An 18,553-nucleotide genomic window follows, 5' to 3' on the forward strand; every position below is an offset into this window, starting at 1 on the left:
TCAGCAGCCTGCTGCAGCCTAATGAAACTGCAGTTTAATTAGGTTGGTGTGATGCCAAAATAAATGTTTCATTCCCAGCTTGTTTTATTTACTCATTGAAAAGTAGGGAAATCTACAAATAATAGGATTGGAAAATGTTAAAGGCTAATCAGTTTGGCTGCACTGGTTTGTAAAGAAAGACGATTGTATCCTCATCGTTCCAGTTTGGTAGATGAGAAAGCTGAAAGACAAATAAACAATAACAACAACAACAACAACAACAACAACATTAAAAAAAAAGAAACTCAGAAATGTAGGATTCCAGAGTAGAAGATTCTTTTAACAAAAATAAAGTCAACTGCAAATATTGAAATACCATTCAGAAAGAAACGTAGCGAAGTCAGAGTCTCCTAATGTATTTTGGGTTCCTATTGTGTGGTAAGCATTGTACCTGGTTTAATTACATCTATTTTCTCAGTAAACCAAAGGGAAGTCTTGTAAATGAAGTTTTAGGGCTCATCAAAGGTTAGTACTCTGAGTGTGATCAAACCACACTTTCATTATTTGGAGCTCAGTGAGTTAGGAACTGGAAGAGCAGAGAGCAGCAGAAAAGCTGTGTTTTATTTTCCTATTTTTTTATTTTAAGACATGGTCTTACTCTGTCACCCAGCCTAGCAGTGGCGCAATCTCAGCACACTGCAACCTCTGCCTCCTGGGTTCCAGCAATTCTCTTGCCTTAGCCTCCCCAGTTGCTGGGATTACAGGCCTGCCCCACTACACCCAGCTAATTTTTTGTATTATTAGCAGAGATGGGGTTTTGCCATGTTGACCAGGCTGGTCTCAAACTCCTGACCTCAAATGATCCACCTGCCTTGGCCTCCCAAAATTCTGGGATTACAGATGGGAACCACCATGCCCGGCCTGCGTTTTCTTTTAAAATACAGCACCCCTGAATGACCTCTAGCTACCCCCAGTCCTTCCACCCTCAGCTAGAAGATGGGAATTGCCACCCACCAAGGCAGGACCAGCCTGGCACCGATCACTGAAGGATTTGGATTAAGTTAGATGGTTTTGCCAGCAGCCTCCAGCCGATGTCTCATGCCGAGCTATTGTTTCAACAAAAAAATCAGGATGTCTGGTCATGTTCTGTCTTCCTGGAGCAGAGGTTAGGGACTTCACTGGTGTTGAAAACCAGTGACAACTTCCCTTTGCCTTACTTAAGATAAAGGGGAATCAGGCATAAGAATGTTCAACCAAAACTGCAGGCAAGCAGATTCCCGGGCAGAGAGACACCTGGTCAGGACTTTGTAGGCATCAGTTCTTCTCTGAGACACAGAGAGCTTGGTGTCTCTGTGCACTTTGATAATACACAATGGTTAGCATTTTAATCTCTGGCAGCCTCATGCAAAGAAAAAGGTTATTCCAAGGCAGTGCCAGGAATCCTAATGTCCTCCAGGCTATTTTTCCAAAATGATTCCTTAATAGATAACTATCATCTTTCCTGTCTTAGAGAAGAGGACACCTTTATCATCATATATGTGTGTGAAAGAAGAGGTACATTTGTGGGGCTGCCATGACGCATTGTCATTGCACACATGTATGGTGTGAGGAGGTGCTGTTATAGTCTCAAAAACTTTGGAGTCATCTCTTCTTGCCTTTTACTTTGACTCTGTTTTCAATTTTAATTCTAAGGTTGACTTGTATTCTCAGTCCCTTCTGAATAGAACCGTAGATCCCCCATGTCACATTCAAAAGACATGTTTCAAGTGCCATTTTTCATCTTGACGTTTTGCAAGGTCCTTGCCTCTGCGACTTTGAGATCTGTTTAATTCCCTGCAGTGGGCTGCATGGGGCTCTTCCAGTCTTGTGATAGTGCTGTGTTGCTGGTTAGATCAAAGACACAGACTCTTTCTGTTTAAGAATAATGCAGTAAGCAATGGTGAATGCTCGGAATGATAACCGTAATCATGCAACTGTTCACTGCAGTTCAAAGGGGGCAAAAACAGGTGTACCCTTGCTGGTCATCACAGCAAAACCAATTTTGTTTTTTTTTTCCTTCTCTCCTGCTCTGACAATTTATGTAAGGGTCTGTGCATTAAAATGGATAATTTTAAGGTAATTCTGTAAAATAGGTATGCACGAGTATTGTAGAAGTATCATGTAGTAGACATCATACACAATTATTTCTGTATTTTAATTAACGTGTGTCCAGATACCTTTAAACAACAGTTTTAAACTTTTAAAACAGTAGAATACATGTTCCCTGATAAGTGAATTAATATATACTGCAATGTGTAAAACAGGTACTAGCTGTATTTAATTTAATAGTAAAGTTATGGTTAATTTGAAATGCATCACATTTACTTATAAATCCATCATCAGCAGTAATGTTTGTTATGATTAATTCAGACATTTAGAATCAAGAGGTCTGGATGGCAGCCGTAAGCAGTTGTTTATACATTCAGACTACAGAGTATCGAGAAAATCCCAATTTGCTCAGATAGATAGATGTCAAAGCCAACAATTTCTTTGAACTACCCATCTTGCAACCTCAGAGTATTCCGTATTGTGCATAGATGACAGAAGAAACAGTCATTCCTAAGATGCCTATAACATGAGCAAAACCAGCAGCATAAATGGACCCAGTAGTAATCCATCTCCAGTGGGTCTTAATTTTGTGCATCACCCATTTGTGACTTTCTTTTCTTCTCTTAATCAGAGATCTTTTCAGTGGTAGGTGACATATGCCCAACTTGAATGGGTTTAAGGAAAAAAAAAAAAAGATTTTCTCATGTGCCTGAAACATCTATGTATATATAGCTGGTCTGGGGCAAAGTTGAATCAAGATGATCAGATGATGTTGCCAGGAATACTTCTTCCCAGATTACACACTCTTCTGAATGCCGTGTATTTTCAGGCTGTTCCCTTACAGTGGCAAGATGGCTTCCAGCAAGGATACGCTTACATCATCCCAGCTCAGGAGCCTGATGGCAAAGAAAACCTTCTCTTCAGTGGTTCAGGATAAGTCCTGGCCAGATCTCAGTTGCTCACCCATCCTAAGAAACAGGGTTTTGTATTAACTGCACTATTACCATATGAACTGATTATAGGAGAAAGGGAAAAGGTTTCTTCAATTGAGTCTTTAACATTAAAAAGTTGACACTAAAAATTGTATATTATGTAAAATGTGAAGTTTTGAAATATATCTGTATATGTGTATATATATTATATATATATATATATGGCAGAATGCTTAAATTGGGTTTAAATGGGTTAAATTAATACATGCATTACTTCCCCTATTATTGTGTGTGTCTGTGTGTGTGTGTGTGTGTGTTGAGAACACTTAAAATCTATTCCTTTAGTAATTTCCTAGTATACAGTACCTTATTATTAACTGTAGTCTGCATGATGTACAAAAGGTCTCTTGAATTTATTCCTCTTCCCTAACTGAATTTTTGTATCCTTTGACTAATGTCTCTCCACCTCCCCTCTGTCTGCACTGGTAACCCCCATTCTGTTCTCTGCATTTATAGGTTCATTTGTTTAAGATTTCACATACAAATGAGAGAATACAGTATTTTTCTGAGTTTGGCTTTCTTTTTTTTTGAGACAGAGTCTCACTCTGTCGTCCAGGTTACAGTGCGTTGGTGCCATCCCAGCTCACTGCAAACATCACCTCCCAGGTTCCAGCAATTATCCTGCCTCCGTCTCCTGAGTAGCTGGGATTACAGGTGCGCGCCACCATGCCTGGCTAATTTTTGTATTTTTAGTGGAGACAGGTTTTCGCCTTGTTGGCCAGGCTGGTCTTGAACTCCTGACCTCAAGTGATCCACCCACCTCAGCCTCTGCAATTGCTGGGATTACAGGCATGAGCCACCACTCCCAGTTGTGTGGTTGGCTTTCTTTAATGCATCCTAATGTTAGAAGAAGCCAGAGCCATGACAGACAAGTAAAAGAGAGTTAAAATCTACTAGGGTACAGGTTTTTAGTGTAAAAAACGGAGAGATGATTTTTCAAAGAAGGAACTCTCCTCAACCTTCTTTTTACATATAAACTTGTAGAAAAATTAAAACACACAGTGAAAACCCATATAACTTTTGCCTAGTTTCACCAACGATTAACATTTTGTGACATTTACTTTCTACTCCCTGACTTCCCATATATATTGGACTATTTGAACATTGCAGACACCATGAACAACTCATGCCTGAAGGCTTCAACATGCTTCTCTTAAAAACAAGGCAGTTTTGGCCAGGCACAGTGGCTCACGCCTGTAATCCCAATACTTTGGGAGGCCGAGGTGGGCGGATCATCTGAGGTCGGGAGTTCGAGACCAGCCTGGCCAACATGGTGAAACCCCCATCTCTACTAAAAATACAAAAATTAGCCAGGCGTGGTGGCACAAGGCTATAATCCCAGCTACTCAGGAGGCTGAGGCAGGAGAATTGCTTGAGCCTGGGAGGCGGAGGTTGTAGTGAGCTGAGATTGTGCCACTGTACTCCAGCCTGGGTGCAGAGCAAGACTCTGTCTCGGAAAAAAAACAGAAAAAAAAAAACAAGGCAGTTTTGCTACGCAACCACAAAACAATTCTTTTTTTTTTTTTTCATCTAGATACTAACTGGAACTTGCATTGCATTTAGTTGTCCTTATTTCTTTCACAGTTGTTGATCTAGAAAAGTACCCTTGGCCGGGCGCGATGGCTCCCGCCTGTAATCCCAGCAGTTTGGGAGGCCAAGGCAGGTGGATCGCCTGAGGTCAGGAGTTCGAGGCCAGCCTGGCCAACATGACGAAACCTCTCATCCACTAAAAATACAAAAATTAGCCAGGTGTATTGGTGCACAGCCTTAATCTCAGCTACTCGGGAGGCCGAAGCTGGAGAGTCACTTGAATCTAGGAGGCGGAGGTTGCAGTGAGCCGAGATCATGCCACTGCCCTCCAGTCTGGGCAACAGAGTGGAGTCTGAAAAGCAAAAAAATGAGAAATGCACCTTCCTCCCTGCATTTTTTGGTCTTCTGTGATGTTGACTTAAAAAATTAGTCTTGGACTATTTTCTTGTAGAACATCTGAAAATCAGGACTTGATGATTTCCTCATCGTTTAATTCAACTTCAACATTTTGTGGAGAGTGCTCCCCAGGCCGTGCTGACAGCAGTCTCACTGCCTCCTTAGCTGGGGGCATTTGATGGCAGTTTCTCCCATGATGTGTGGCAGTAAAGTTGGTCACTGGGTAACTGACAGATTTCCCCAGGATAAAGTAGTGTTGTACGTAGGAAATAACCTGTGGGTCTCTACTTTGATACTACCTAACTATCCTTTATTCCATCATTCTTTCATCATTGAGGAACGTTTTCAGAATGGGTTATTACACTGATAGTGAAATGGTGCTTTTCTAATTTTATCATTCCATCTACGTTTAAAAAAAAAACCCTAAATATTGGCTGTACCCACTTTAGTAGAACCATGGCACCCAGTTAGAATACCACTGGCAGAAAAGAAACTATTTTGAAACTATTTGGCAAAAATAACAGAACTCTGTAACCACCTGATGGGCTCTCCTTGCCTGCTGCTTAGACAGAGCTGATTTATCAAGACAGGGGAATTGCAACAGAAAATAGGTTTAATTCACCCAGAGCCAGCTGTATGGGAGACCAGAGTGTTATCATTACTCAAATTAGTCTCCCTGCAAACCCAGGAATTGGGGTTTTTAAGGATTATTTGGTGGGTAGGGAGTCAGAAAGTGGGAGAGCTGACTGGTCAGGTCGGAGACGAGTCAGCTCCTGGGTGGGGTCCACAAGACCAGATGAGCCAGTTGATTGATGTGGGTGGTGCCTGCTGATCCATCAAGTGCAGAGTCTGCAAAATATCTCGACCATTCATCTTCGGTTTTACAATAGTGATGTTATCCCAGGAGCAATCTGGGGAGGTTGGAAATCTTGCAGCTCCTAGCTGCATGACTCCTAAACCATAATTTCTAATCGTGTGGCTAGTTTGTTAGTCTTGCAAAGGCGGTCTAGTTCCCAGGCATAAAGGGGGCTTGTTTTGGGAAAGGGCTGTTCTCATCTTCGTTTCAACATTCAACTGTCAACTAGATTCCTTCCAAAGTTAGTTCAGCCTGTGCCCAGAAATGAACAAGGACAGCTTGGAGCTTAGCAGCAAGATGGAGTCAGTTAGGTCATATCTCTCTTTCACTGTTTCGATTTTCTCAGTTATAATTTTTACAAAGGCAGTTTCAACTCCACCTGTAGCTACATCGTGGGCTTGAAGAAAAGAATCAATAATGACCACAATTTCGAGTTACTCCTCTTTTGAAAGGTCAAGAAGTAGCTCTAAGTCTTGGTTGGGGATCTTACGGTCAAAAAGATAAAGGAAAGGGAAAAGATAACTGAAATAGTGACAACTGAGAGAAGAATGATAGTGTTTTGCATGCATCACCATTTTTCCAGCATTAAATACTCAGAATGGAGTGTGGGGAACTTTTATGTTCACATGGCATATTTAAATTCTCCTTGTTTAGAATTTCAAGAGCTACTACTTTTCTTTGATTCCGTTCGATTATCTTTCATGATCCTCAGAAATTGTACTTTTCTCCCCCTTTCAGACTAAGAAAGTCCTTAGCCAAATGGCCTCAACCATTGGATTTGCCTGTAGGTGCCACTCATTTTTGTTGTTTCTCCCCCACCTCCCTGGGGTTTTTCAATAGTGCTTCCTTTCAATCAAAAGCTAATTTTCTTTGTGTGTGTAGGTGGTATAGAATTCCATGCTTTTACACAGTAGCAGGCCTGTATTTGATGTACCTGGTTCAGAGACAATTGTCCTTTATAGCTTTCGGGAGTGAATTCAATGAAAGCCCCATGCGACTAGTTTGTAACTCATTTAGTGAGAGTTCTACAGGATTATTTCACAAAGCAGTTCTCAGCTTAAGAAGCTAAATTGGCTTTATGGTGCCTAGCTGGAGGCCTCTTCATCCCTGCATTCGGAGGATATTTACATGCATACTAGGAATCTTTCTAGAAAATGGGAGGAGGGTATATATTGATGGTCGTACGTTTCCTCAACTTTCTCTTAGCTGTCCCTGGAGGGTGTTGGGATGGGTGTTTGAGAATTAGGGAGAATATTTTTTTTTCATAATACAGGGACAGCTATGTTATATTGGCAAGTGCGTTTTACATACCAAGAATTATACAGTTCTAAGGAATGACCTGTGGCAAAAGTAGACCATGCATGTGACTTTGGAGTCACAATGCATGGGTCCCCATGCTGGACTACACCTTGGGAAGTTACACAACCTCTCTGAACTTGGTTTTGGTACTTGCAAGATGTGGACAAGTATAATTGTGAGCTGGGCAGGATAGCCTATGTGAAATATTAAGTGCTATGGTTATTCTCAGATTTCTTTGTCTAAGAATTGGCATACTATATATTATACAATAAATACATTCATAATTGAAAAACCTGGCCAGGCATGGCAGCTCATGCCTGTAATCCTAGCGCTTTGGGAGGCTGAAGAGGGCAGATCACTTAAAGCCAGGAGGTTCATGTCCAGCCTGGCCAACATGGCGAAACCCCAACTCTACTAAAAATACATATTTTTAAAAATTAGCTGGTGTAGTGGTGCCTGCCTGTAGTCCCAGCTACTTGGGAGGCTGAGGCATGAGAATGACTTGAACTTGGGAGGCGGAGGTTGCAGTGAGCTGAGATTGTACTACTGCACTCCAGGCTGGGTGTCCTAGTGAGACTCTTTGTCTCACAAAAAAAAGGAAAAATAAAAACCTTTGTGTTATACATATTATACAGAGTCCTTTCTAAAAAGAACAGCAGGGTGACCCCTGCCTGAGTTCCTGGTAGGGTTGGGAGAGGAGACCATTTATGCGCTGGGAGTGACCCAGTCATTTTTGTCAGATAATAGAAACTGCTTTTCATCAGTAGCTCTCTGTCTTAGTCTTAGCTGTTGTGACACGGGGCAACTCTAGTACCTTCTGCTTTTTCTACAGTTTGATTTCTATCTAATTTGTACTATTATATTTGATTGGAAAGTTGCCCAGAAAGCAGAGTCTGCATTTATAAATGAAGAAGGAGATGCATTTTAAATGCACTAACCTCGCTTTTTAAAACAAGATTAGCATCTTTTACATGAAGGAACCCTTTTGAAAGAATTTGGGAAAGGACTTGAGAAAATGCATTTGTTTTGTGAACTGGAGTTTTGTATTTGGAACTGGCTTCACAGAAGACAGAGATGTTAAGTAATATTTGCTGGGTGTCTACTCTGGGCTGTATGCCTTCCTAAGCATCCTATTATTTAATCGTATAGTTGTAAATATAAAACTTAACAGTTTCAGACTTTCATGTGTGTGAAATTGGAGATGTGGAGACTTTAGACACATGCTCCAATGTCAGGGTAGGATGACTGAGTCAGTTAAAATTTCACATGCGTCTCTCCAACTTCTTTTCTTTCTGTCCCTCCTTTAACGTCTCTGCAATGTTTCAATTTAGGAAAATTGAAAGAATAATAACTACCAGACATTAGACTTTCTTTTGTGTGGTACGAGGCAGTAAGATGGACATTGCATACATATTAATGATAAGCTTCCTCCATGGTGGATATTATCTCCTTTCATATGTTTCTTCTACCTTTTCTTAGCTATCTACAAAGGGTCTGTGGATGGGCGCTCCATTAGGAAGAATATTTTGTTTCGTAATACAGAAACAATGGTGTCATATGGATGAGTGCATTTTACATGGCAAGAATTGTACAGTCCTAAGAAATGACCAGTGGTAAAATAGACCATGCATTTGTACATTTAGGTTAGGATAGTGAATATGATGAGAGACTTTGGAGTCAGACTACGTAAGTCCAAATACTGGCTCCACCATGTAATGGCTTTCTTTGCCTTGAAAAGTTATACATATGGGGAAACTGAAGTTCTGCAACTAAGTGATGGAATTTGCTATCTGTTTAGTTCTGAAGCTCACAGTCCCCTGAGAAAGGCCGTGTGTGTGTGTGTGTACCCGCCTGTGTGCAGATGTGCACAGAGAGCTCCACTGGCAGATGAAACAGGGGATATTCTGTAGAAGGCAAATGTTCCCTGGACATTAAAATACTGGATTCCAGTTCTATTCACCAAGTCAAGCTGCTGATTGGCTGTTCTTTCTCAGGGGTTTTTGAGCATGTGATTATGCAGAGAGAGTGGAGATCATCGACTGGGCATGGTGGCTTATGCCTGTAATCCCAGCACTTTGGGAGGCCGAGGCGAGTGGATCACCTGAGGTCAGGAGTTCTAGACCAGCCTGGCCAATGTGGTAAAACCCCGTCTCTACTAAAAATACAAAAATTAGTTGGGTGCAGTGGCAGGTACCTGTACTCCCAGATACTTGGGATGCTGAGGCAGGAGAATCACTTCAACTTGGGAGGCGGAGGATGCAGTAGGCCAAAATCACACCACTGCATTCCAGCCTGGCCAACAGGAGTGAAACTCTGTCTCAAAAAATAAAAGAGTGGAGATCACCCTCTTCCATGTACCCATCTCTCTCTGCCCTGCTGGGTCTCATGTATTCCCTAAAATGTATTGCTCAGTACAGGGTGTAAGTGTACCAGGTGTTGTTATAATCAATTCAGGCACTAAAAGAAAGGGTTAAAATTATGCAGAATCACAGAGAAAAAAAAAATGATCTGCCTATCCTTTTTCCTAAGAGTTTCCTGATGCCTCAAGAGGAAATATTCAGTTTGGTGATCGCTTCTTTTTGATGACATTTGCTAGTTTTCCCCGTACTAGAGGGAGAGTTGAGCCCCAGGCTGACAATGGGATCCATCTAGAATCAAGGATTGTGGCTTTGCTTTGGTCCTATTTGTTTTTATAGGTTCTTTCTCTTCTTGATTGCATTCCTGGTTTTCAAATTATGCTGGTAATGTGAGTGCCCTTTTCATTTATTTTTCAAAATTTAATGTATGCCAATAAAAAGGTGAATTGTTTGAAAGAAGTCATATTTTACTTTTTCTTTATTTTACAGAGGCACGGCATTCAGTAGCACTGGAACAGAGAGGAGGCGTAATTGGATAGCAGAAAGGCAGGTGGCATTAGCATATGTCAGATTTTAAATGAGGACTATAGAGATGGCAGTATTGGGAAGGTGATCTCTGAATGATGGAAATTTAGGAAAGATGTTTCAAGTGCTTGTCTCTCATTGCCTAGCGATTTACTGTCATTGTAGACTCCACCCCACCCCACTGCTTTTGTTCAAGTTGGTGTTTAGGATTAGTCATGCACGTGGAAGTTTCCAGCCTCCCTCCTCCCAATGTTACAGCTTGGACTGAATATTTATTAACTACCCAGGGAACATCACACTGTTTGAGGATGCTTGAGTTCATCTGTATCCACAAAATGTGTCCTCATCAAGTTGAAGTGGAGAAGCAATTCATAAGGAATGACAGGAGCTTAGCAAGAATATATGGGGGGAAATCCTTTGTCTAGCGAGAGCGTGAAGTGCCCAGGAAGGTGCCTCCAGCCAATAATGCTAAATGTTGGTGGCTACTAAAGGAAGGAGGAAACATAAAGTTCAGATTTAAAAGAGCCAGACAGCCATTCTTCCCATGACCCTGGAAGGCAGACAAGATCCCATATTTAACCTATCCTTACCAATGTTATGGGGAAAACGAGAATGCCTGTGCGATTATAAATGGTGGCTGACTTTCAATTTTAGGTTGAGATACAAAAGCGGGTGGTGGGGTCTGTGGCAAACTCGGCAACAGATGAAGAGGCTGCCCAGCTCTCACAGATTGTTGACATGTAGGAATCAGTGGCTCTGATTTTCCAGGAAAAGTCAAGAATCTAGGTTTTTAATGCAAAAGCTCCTGTTTTTCAATTGTGGGCAACTAGTTTATTATTTAAATTGCTTGGGCCAATACCAAAGGGCTAGGACCACTAAATAAGTATGTTCAGAACCCAACACACTCATTCTTTGTACCTTTTTTTTTGTTAATGTTTTATTGAGGTTCACATACTATATGGTATGCATATGCCACAAAATTCACCTATTTGACGTGTACACTTCAGTGTTTTGGTTTTTTGTTTATTCGTGTTTGTTTGTTTGTTTGTTTTTGTTTGTTTTATTTTGAGATGGAGTCTTGTTCGGTCACCCAGGCTGGAGTGCAGTGGCGCGATCTCAGCTCACTGCAACCTCCGCCTCCTGGATTCAAGTGATTCTCCTGCCTCAGCTGCCCGAGTAGCTGGGACTAGAGACGCGTGCCACCACACCTGACTCATTTTTGTATTTATAGTAGAGACAAGGTTTCACCACGTTGGCCAGGCTAGTCTTGATCTTCTGACCTCGTTATCCACCTGCCTCGGCCTCCCAAAGTGCTGGGATTACAGGCATAAGTCATCGCACCTGGCCTTCAGTGGTTTTTAATATAGTCACAGAGTTGGGCAAACATCAACACACCATCAACACATTCTAAATTTAGTATATTTTTATTGCTCCAGAAAGACACCTTGTCCCCATTAGTACTCACACCCTGTGCACCCTTACCCCACCCTGTAGCCCTTCGCAGTCAGCCTTCTGCTGTGTCTCTATAGATTTACCTATTCTGGAATGTCATATAAACTGAATCATATAATATGTGGACTTTTGCATCTGGCTTCTTTACTAAACATAATGTTTTCAAAGGCCATCAATGTTGTACCATGTGTCAATTTAATTCATGTTTTGTAGCCAAATAATATTCCCTTATATATATACCGTGTTGCGTTTGTTCTTTCATTGGTTGACAAATACTTAGATTGTTCCCACTTTTCAGCTATTAGAAACAAGGCTTCTATGAACATCAATGTACAAGTTTTTCTGCATACTTATGTTTTTATTTCTCTTGGATATATACCTAGAAGTGGACTTTCTGGGTCATATGGACTCTATGTTTAACATTTTGAGGAACTTCCAAACTGTCTTCCAACGTGGGTGCACCATTTTACATTCCCACCAGCAATGTCTCTGGCTTCCCGTTTTCTCCACATCCTCACCAGTATTTGTTATTATTTCTCTTGGACAATAGACATTCTAATAGGTGTGAAGTACAGCTCATTGTGGATTTGACTTGCATTTCCCTAGTGATTACTGGCATTAAGCATCTTTTTAATGTGCTTATTGGGCATTTGTTGTATCTTCTTTGGACAAATGCCTATTAAAAAATACTTTGTCAACTTGTAAAATAGGGCTATTTGTCTTTTTATTAAGTTTTATTATTGGAAACTTTTTAAATTGTTTTATATAAGGGTTTTAATGGAACTTTTTTATTTTTAAGTTGTATATAAGAGTTATATACTCTGAATAAAAACTTTAAAATCACATATATGATTTTAAAATATTCTGTTTCATTCTGTGGATTGCCTTTTTACTTCTTATATGAGATTTTAGCAGCACAATTTAAAAAAGGATACAGTCCAATTTTTCTATTTTTTATTCTTTTGGTGTCACTTTTTAGAATCTGTTTTTCACCCCAAGGTGACAAAGATTTACTCCTATGGTTTTTTTTTTTCCTAGGAGTTGTATTAGTATTAGCTCTAACGTTTAGGCCTAGGATTCATTTTGAGTTAACTTTTGCATGTGGTGAAATAAGGGTTTACATTTATATCTTTGCATGTGGATATCCAGTTATCCCAGCACCATTCATTGAAAATCCTATTCTTTTCTCACTGAATTGACTAGGCACTTCATACTGACTTTGACCCTGGGGTGCGTCATTGCAGTTGTTTACTTGTAGAATGTAAATATATGAAGGTGTATTAATTTTCCTACTAGGAAAAAATTAACTGCAAAAGGAGGGGTCCCACTCCTGTCTTCCTGCCATTTTTACTTTCTGCATCAGCCTCGACTCTGGGACAAGAGATGGGTAACTGTTAATGAGAATGGAACTTCAAAATAAAAGGCTGAACTGGAAACCAACTTGATTTTCAGTAGGCTTGTTCATATGTTGTATATGTGTGACTTAGATAATCATTTTAATTACAGCTGATTGTATTGAGTCTTTTGAATTGTATGTCTTAGCTGGGCTCTGAGCAAAGCCCTTCTGCCTTCTTGGATATACATGCATGCACAGCCACACACAATGCACAAACGTACCCTGGTGGATAAGTCATTTACAATTGAGAACAGCTGATAGTTTATATAGTGATATATCGAGATAGAGAAATAGCTAAAGATGTAAATATAGACACCCTTGATACATTCATACATAAACACAGCATTAAGTTAAACCCAGGCCGCCCCTGGTTTCTGCCACCAGCACAGCTTTTTCTGAATGAATGAGCTCTCACGAGGGGAACTTATCGGAAAGCTTTTTTATCAACTTGGTAAAGGTTTGATTTTCTTGCCCCCTACAGTGGCTGTTTGTCACCCTGACTGCAACTAGAGTTGCTGTGTTCTGTTCCTTTTCTGGATAAATTACAAAAGGACTTGACATCCACTGTATAAAATGAAACCTAGCACATTTTATAAATTACTAAGGACAATTCTCTTATCTTCATATCTCATCTCCAGCATCCAAGGAGGTGGAGAAGTAGTTGGGTGCATATTCACCTACCTTTGTTTTGCAGTAATGTGTGTCAGTTTTATACCCTAAAGCCATCTGACTCTCCTTTTCCTTTCCCTGTTTCCATTATCCATCTAGATAAGCCAGATCTTCAATATCCTAGCCTCCCTTAAAACCAGGGACCCAGCCGGGCGCAGTGGCTCACACCGGTAATCCCAGCACTTTGGGAGGCCGAGGTGGGCGGATCCACAAGATCAGGAGTTTGAGACCAGCCTGACCAACATGGTGAAACCCTGTCTCTACTAAAACTACAAAAATTAGCTGTACATGGTGGAATGCACTTGTAATCCCAGCTACTCAGGAGGCTAAGGCAGGAGAATCACTTGAACCCAGGAGGTGGAAGATTGCAGTGAGCTGAGATAGCACCATTGCACTCCAGCCTGGGTTGAGAGCAAGACTCCATCTCAAAAAACAAAACAAAACAAAAAACAGGGACCCAGTTCTGGCTGCTGAAGCATCAGAAAGAAGTCCACAGGGAAAGTGGCCAGCATTTTCTTCCAGTTTAAAAGGAAAAAGCCACATAAGCAGCCACTTTCTGCTGCACTCATGGTTACCTGTGCCTTGCCTTTGGGTGTGGTGTTGATGCTTGGAGCTGCCATGGCCATCTTGACACCATGAAGTGAGAATCCTCAGAACAAACCTCTATTGGGCTAAAGAGGGTGAAATAGAAAAGTGGAAGGAACTTTGGTCCCTAATAACATCATGGAATTGCTCAGAAAGTCCAGGGCTGCCCTTTATTCTGGAATTCTTATTTAAGACAAAATGAATATCTTTATGGTTACGGTCACTTTGGTCAGGTTTGGCTGGTACTTGTGTCAGAAGGCATCCTTATAGATGCACCTGTACATATACCAATGTATCCACATCCATGTCTCCACACACACATCTGTTTCCTATATGCAGAACATGCATTCAAAAATATGTAGGGTTTTTTAAATGTGATCAGACACCACATAGTTTCTAACTTGCCTATTTTTCATTCCATTATATAATTAAGACATCCTTTCTTGTCAGGATCTAAACTTCTTATCTACTGTTTTAAAAGGCTGCATGTTATTTTATATTATGTATGGACCTGATTTATTTAGCTCCTCTCCTATTAGTAGATGTTTAGGTAGATGTGAATTGATTGGCCAGTACAAAGTAAAACTGCATCTAGTATTATGAAACTAATGTTCTTGTCTTCTCCCAGTAATCCTATTAATCAGTCTGTAGAAAATAAAGAGGAGGTCAGACAGATATATACAAAGATGATTAGTCCAATATTAAGTATAATGGAGAAACATGAGAAACACCTTAAAAGTTCAATAAAAAAGGACTTGTAGTTTACGATCTATACTTATGATAAACAGTATGTGACCATTCAAGATGATTTTTAAGAATATGTAGTGGCTGGTAGGGCGTGGTGGCTCACGTCTGTAATCCCAGCACTTTGGGAGGCTGAGGCAGGCAGATCACGAGGTCGGGAGTTCGAGACCAGCCTGACCAACCTGGTGAAACCCCGTCTCTACTAAAAATACAACAATTAGCTAGGCATGGTGGCACGCACCTGTAATCCCAGCTACTCAGGAGGCTGAGGCAGGAGAATCGCTTGAATCCGGGAGGCAGAAGTTGCAGTGTGCCAAGATCGTGCCACTTCCCTCCAGACTGGTGACAGAGCAAGACTCCATCTCAAAAAAAAAAAAAATATATATATATATATATATATATATGTATATATATACACACACACACACACATATAGTGTCAAATGAAAAATTTCATAAAGACATAAAGCCAAGAACAAAACCATAAAGTATGGTATTTATTAAAAATTTATAGTATGTAGGGTGAATATTGACAAGATCTGTCTCAGAATGTGAATAAAGGTTTTCTCTGGGAGGTGAGAAGATGAATGGTTTCAGATTAAAATAAATACCAGTCAGTATGTTCCAAATAATCTGACATGGTCATTTGGCGTTCTCCATGTACCTGTAACAAATGTTTCTCTTCTCACCCCCGTGTCTCTACTGTTCTCATCCACAGACATGTTGCAAATCATTATCCAGAATGTGGGTACCGATGACTGCGCTATTCTTGGGGCTTTGCCTAACTTCAATAAAGCAAAACCACATTTCTGAATCCATTTTAAATTTGTAATCAGCCAGGGGTCCTCTAATGGTTGCGTGTGTTGGGGAAATTGTGACCTAGGTAATAAGTCTCTTGCTTGGGAGTTAAAGTACTCTAGGAACATACACCATCCGTCTCAGAATACTTTGCTTAACTAAGAATAACAAGGAACCTTAAAACAAAAAAATACTAAGTGACACATCGAAAAGGTTTAAACATTAATAAGTGAGAGAATCTAGTGGTTAGGAACTTCAGTTCTCAAGCCAGTAACAAAACTCCTACCACTTCTTACTTGCAAAAACTTGATTTTCCCCTTTGTAAATAGGGCTAGTGTTTTCATTCCTTTACTAGTGACAGTAATACTATTCAGCAGCCATATGGCGGAGTGGTTCAGAACTGCTGCTGTGGAGCCAGACGTCTCCACTACTCTGGTTCCCATCCCAGTGCTCACCACCTAGTTACGCCATCTTGAGCAGGTGCATTTAACTTAACGCAACCTTAAGTTCTGTATTTCTGAAAGGTAATTAATGAGAGCACTTAGCTTGGAGAGCTGTGAGCATTAAATAAGCTAACACTTGCTAGGCAACTAGAACGGCACCGAACACATAGTAAATGTTCTGTCAGTGGTACAAAGTGTTAACCCACAATCAACAAAGCATTGAACGCAGTCCATAACTCACAGTAAGTGTTTGCAACAGGTTGTCCTATTGCTGTCTTCTTCCCAAAGCCCAGGTAACGGCAGAGGGCATCCGGGTGGCATTGCTGGGACCAGAACACGTAGAGGAAAAAGGGTTAGGGAGGCATTCATGGGTTTTTGAAGCTCATTTTTCTCACTTTCCTGAGAGGACCCATCACCCAGTTTAGTGGGACACAGACTCAGATTATTATTACTTTTTGTCATCTCAGAGACGCATTTTTCCGTGAAATTAATGGTGGTGCTGATGAACACAAAATCCACCAGACAGAATCCCGGAGCTTTTGTTCTCAGTCCTCCCCTACCTGGTTCTCTCTCCTCCCCCATTCCCTTCCTGCCCAGCATCGAGCTCCAGCTGAGCCACTGTCAGGAGGCTGCTCTGCTAAGCAGCCTGTCACATGTTCCATTACAATCATGTTTTATTATAGCTTTCAAAAGATGACCTCTCATTCTGCACACTCGTGTTTATAGAGGACTTCTGGCATTCTGAAAGGAACCAGATAGCAGAGTCTCCAAACCCTTTATTTGCTTCAGCTGATAACTGCTCTGGCCAGAGACGAACGCTGTGGCGATTATAAGATGTAATTTACTACAAAAGACAGTTAATATTACTTACAAACCTGTCATCATTTCTGGGGAAATCAGTGCTGAAACAGTGGACGGGACACATCTGAATCCACCTAAATATCTCGGCCTGATAGAATTACAAGTTTATAGATTTATCATTTAGGAAACAGCCCCGTTATGAAACATTTGTCCTCACAGACAGACAATATAAGTAACAAGCAAGATTATATCCTTTTATGTGGATCAAGGACATAGTCAACGTAAGAAAGAAAGAGAAAGAAAAAAATCCCTTAAGAGGAACGTAAATGCTGCCCTTGTGAATTATAACTGGGGAATTAGATCTCTGCAAAAGCCTCTAATATGACTAAACAAAGTCCCTCAGGTGATACTCTGAGTCAGAAAAGTGTGAGAAAATATAGCCTCTTAAATGTGATTATAGTCAGAGCTGCAGTTACTCCCTGAGAAAGGACATAGAAGGTAGAGGAATGAAAGGGAAAAACAATGTTTGAAAACTTTTTGTGTCAGACCAGAAATTATAGCGTAGCAACAGCTTAGGGATTTAAGTAACCCCTTTAGCCCAATTCTAAAGCCTTTGTGCTTTAAACTGAAGAATAGAAAGGAATTAGATATCCGACCTAGGACTTGTTTTTTTTAAAAGCATGAAATGGAAGAGTCTTTTTTGCTGAATGACGAATTGAGCCAGCAGATAATTCCAACGGGGGCTATAATTAGAAAGATATGGTTCTAGTATTTGAGCTTCTTACACGCTCCTCTCTCTCATGAACTTTCATTAGAGTTTCTTGTCTACTTGCTTATATTTAATGAAGATGAAGGTGAGAGTTTCGGTGCTGTGGTTGGTATTATGGCGAGACTCCAGGAGAGTCCTAAAGTCAGTGTTTGCCATCTACTTCTCCTCTTACAGAAATGTTAAGGGAACTCTACATACAAGAAGCTATACCAGCATAAGGATGCTGGACCGTTCTACTCATAGTTCTGCAAGTGCCCTGTGCTTTGAGTTAGCTCTGGTTAAAGCCTGTAAAAGGATCACTGTTCCTCCATCCTATCCCCATTCCAATCCTTGGGACTAGCTCACTTAGGAACTCTCCGATGTACGTATTAAAAAGAACTTATAAGAGACCAGATCTGTAGGAGAGACTTCATCTTAAGTCATTCTCCCAGGTATATTTGGACAAGGGCAAGGAAGGAGAAAAGATATAGCTGAGTTGAACCCAAGCAAAGAGGACCTTGCTCAGTCAACCAGTTCTGCCCCCATGGAATTGAAGACAACGTTAAAGAGAGGGGTTACAGCTTGAAGAGGATGTTAAAGAGAGGGAGGGGTTAGAGTCACAGTTTATGCATTTTAAAGCACAGTGACCTCAACTGGTGGTAATGGGGTCAAATCATTAATTCGAACCATTCAGATACACAACTCTTCTCTCTTGCCAGGTAGGACAGGGGATCGAGGAATGAAGTACCTAGAAGCAGCTTGGGAGGAGAAGAAAGGCATCCCATTTCTCTCCTTTCCCTCCATTATTTATGTATTCCCTAAGTTGTTTATTGACCATTTGTCTGTATTCTTTGGAGAAATGTCTGTTCAAATCTTTTGCCCATTTTTTAATTTGT

The 18,553-nt window shown here is 40.7% G+C and overlaps 1 protein-coding gene and 1 long non-coding RNA gene across 32 annotated transcripts in view; one reads left to right on the plus strand and one right to left on the minus strand.

Annotated features, from left to right (window-relative positions):
• The window catches only part of RBFOX1 (RNA binding fox-1 homolog 1), a 2,485,711-nt gene that overhangs the window by 1,359,546 nt on the left and 1,107,612 nt on the right, over window positions 1-18,553 (plus strand). The gene's annotated exons all lie outside the window — the stretch shown is intronic.
• Window positions 1,416-16,717, minus strand: LOC144337928 (uncharacterized). The gene is made up of 3 exons (XR_013411569.1): window positions 16,669-16,717; window positions 16,350-16,431; window positions 1,416-3,035 (listed from the first exon to the last, which is right to left on the minus strand). It is a non-coding gene; the product is annotated as an uncharacterized LOC144337928 (long non-coding RNA).

The sequence above is a fragment of the Macaca mulatta genome, chromosome 20 (genome assembly GCF_049350105.2).
Source record: "Macaca mulatta isolate MMU2019108-1 chromosome 20, T2T-MMU8v2.0, whole genome shotgun sequence".
Taxonomy (NCBI): domain Eukaryota; kingdom Metazoa; phylum Chordata; class Mammalia; order Primates; family Cercopithecidae; genus Macaca; species Macaca mulatta.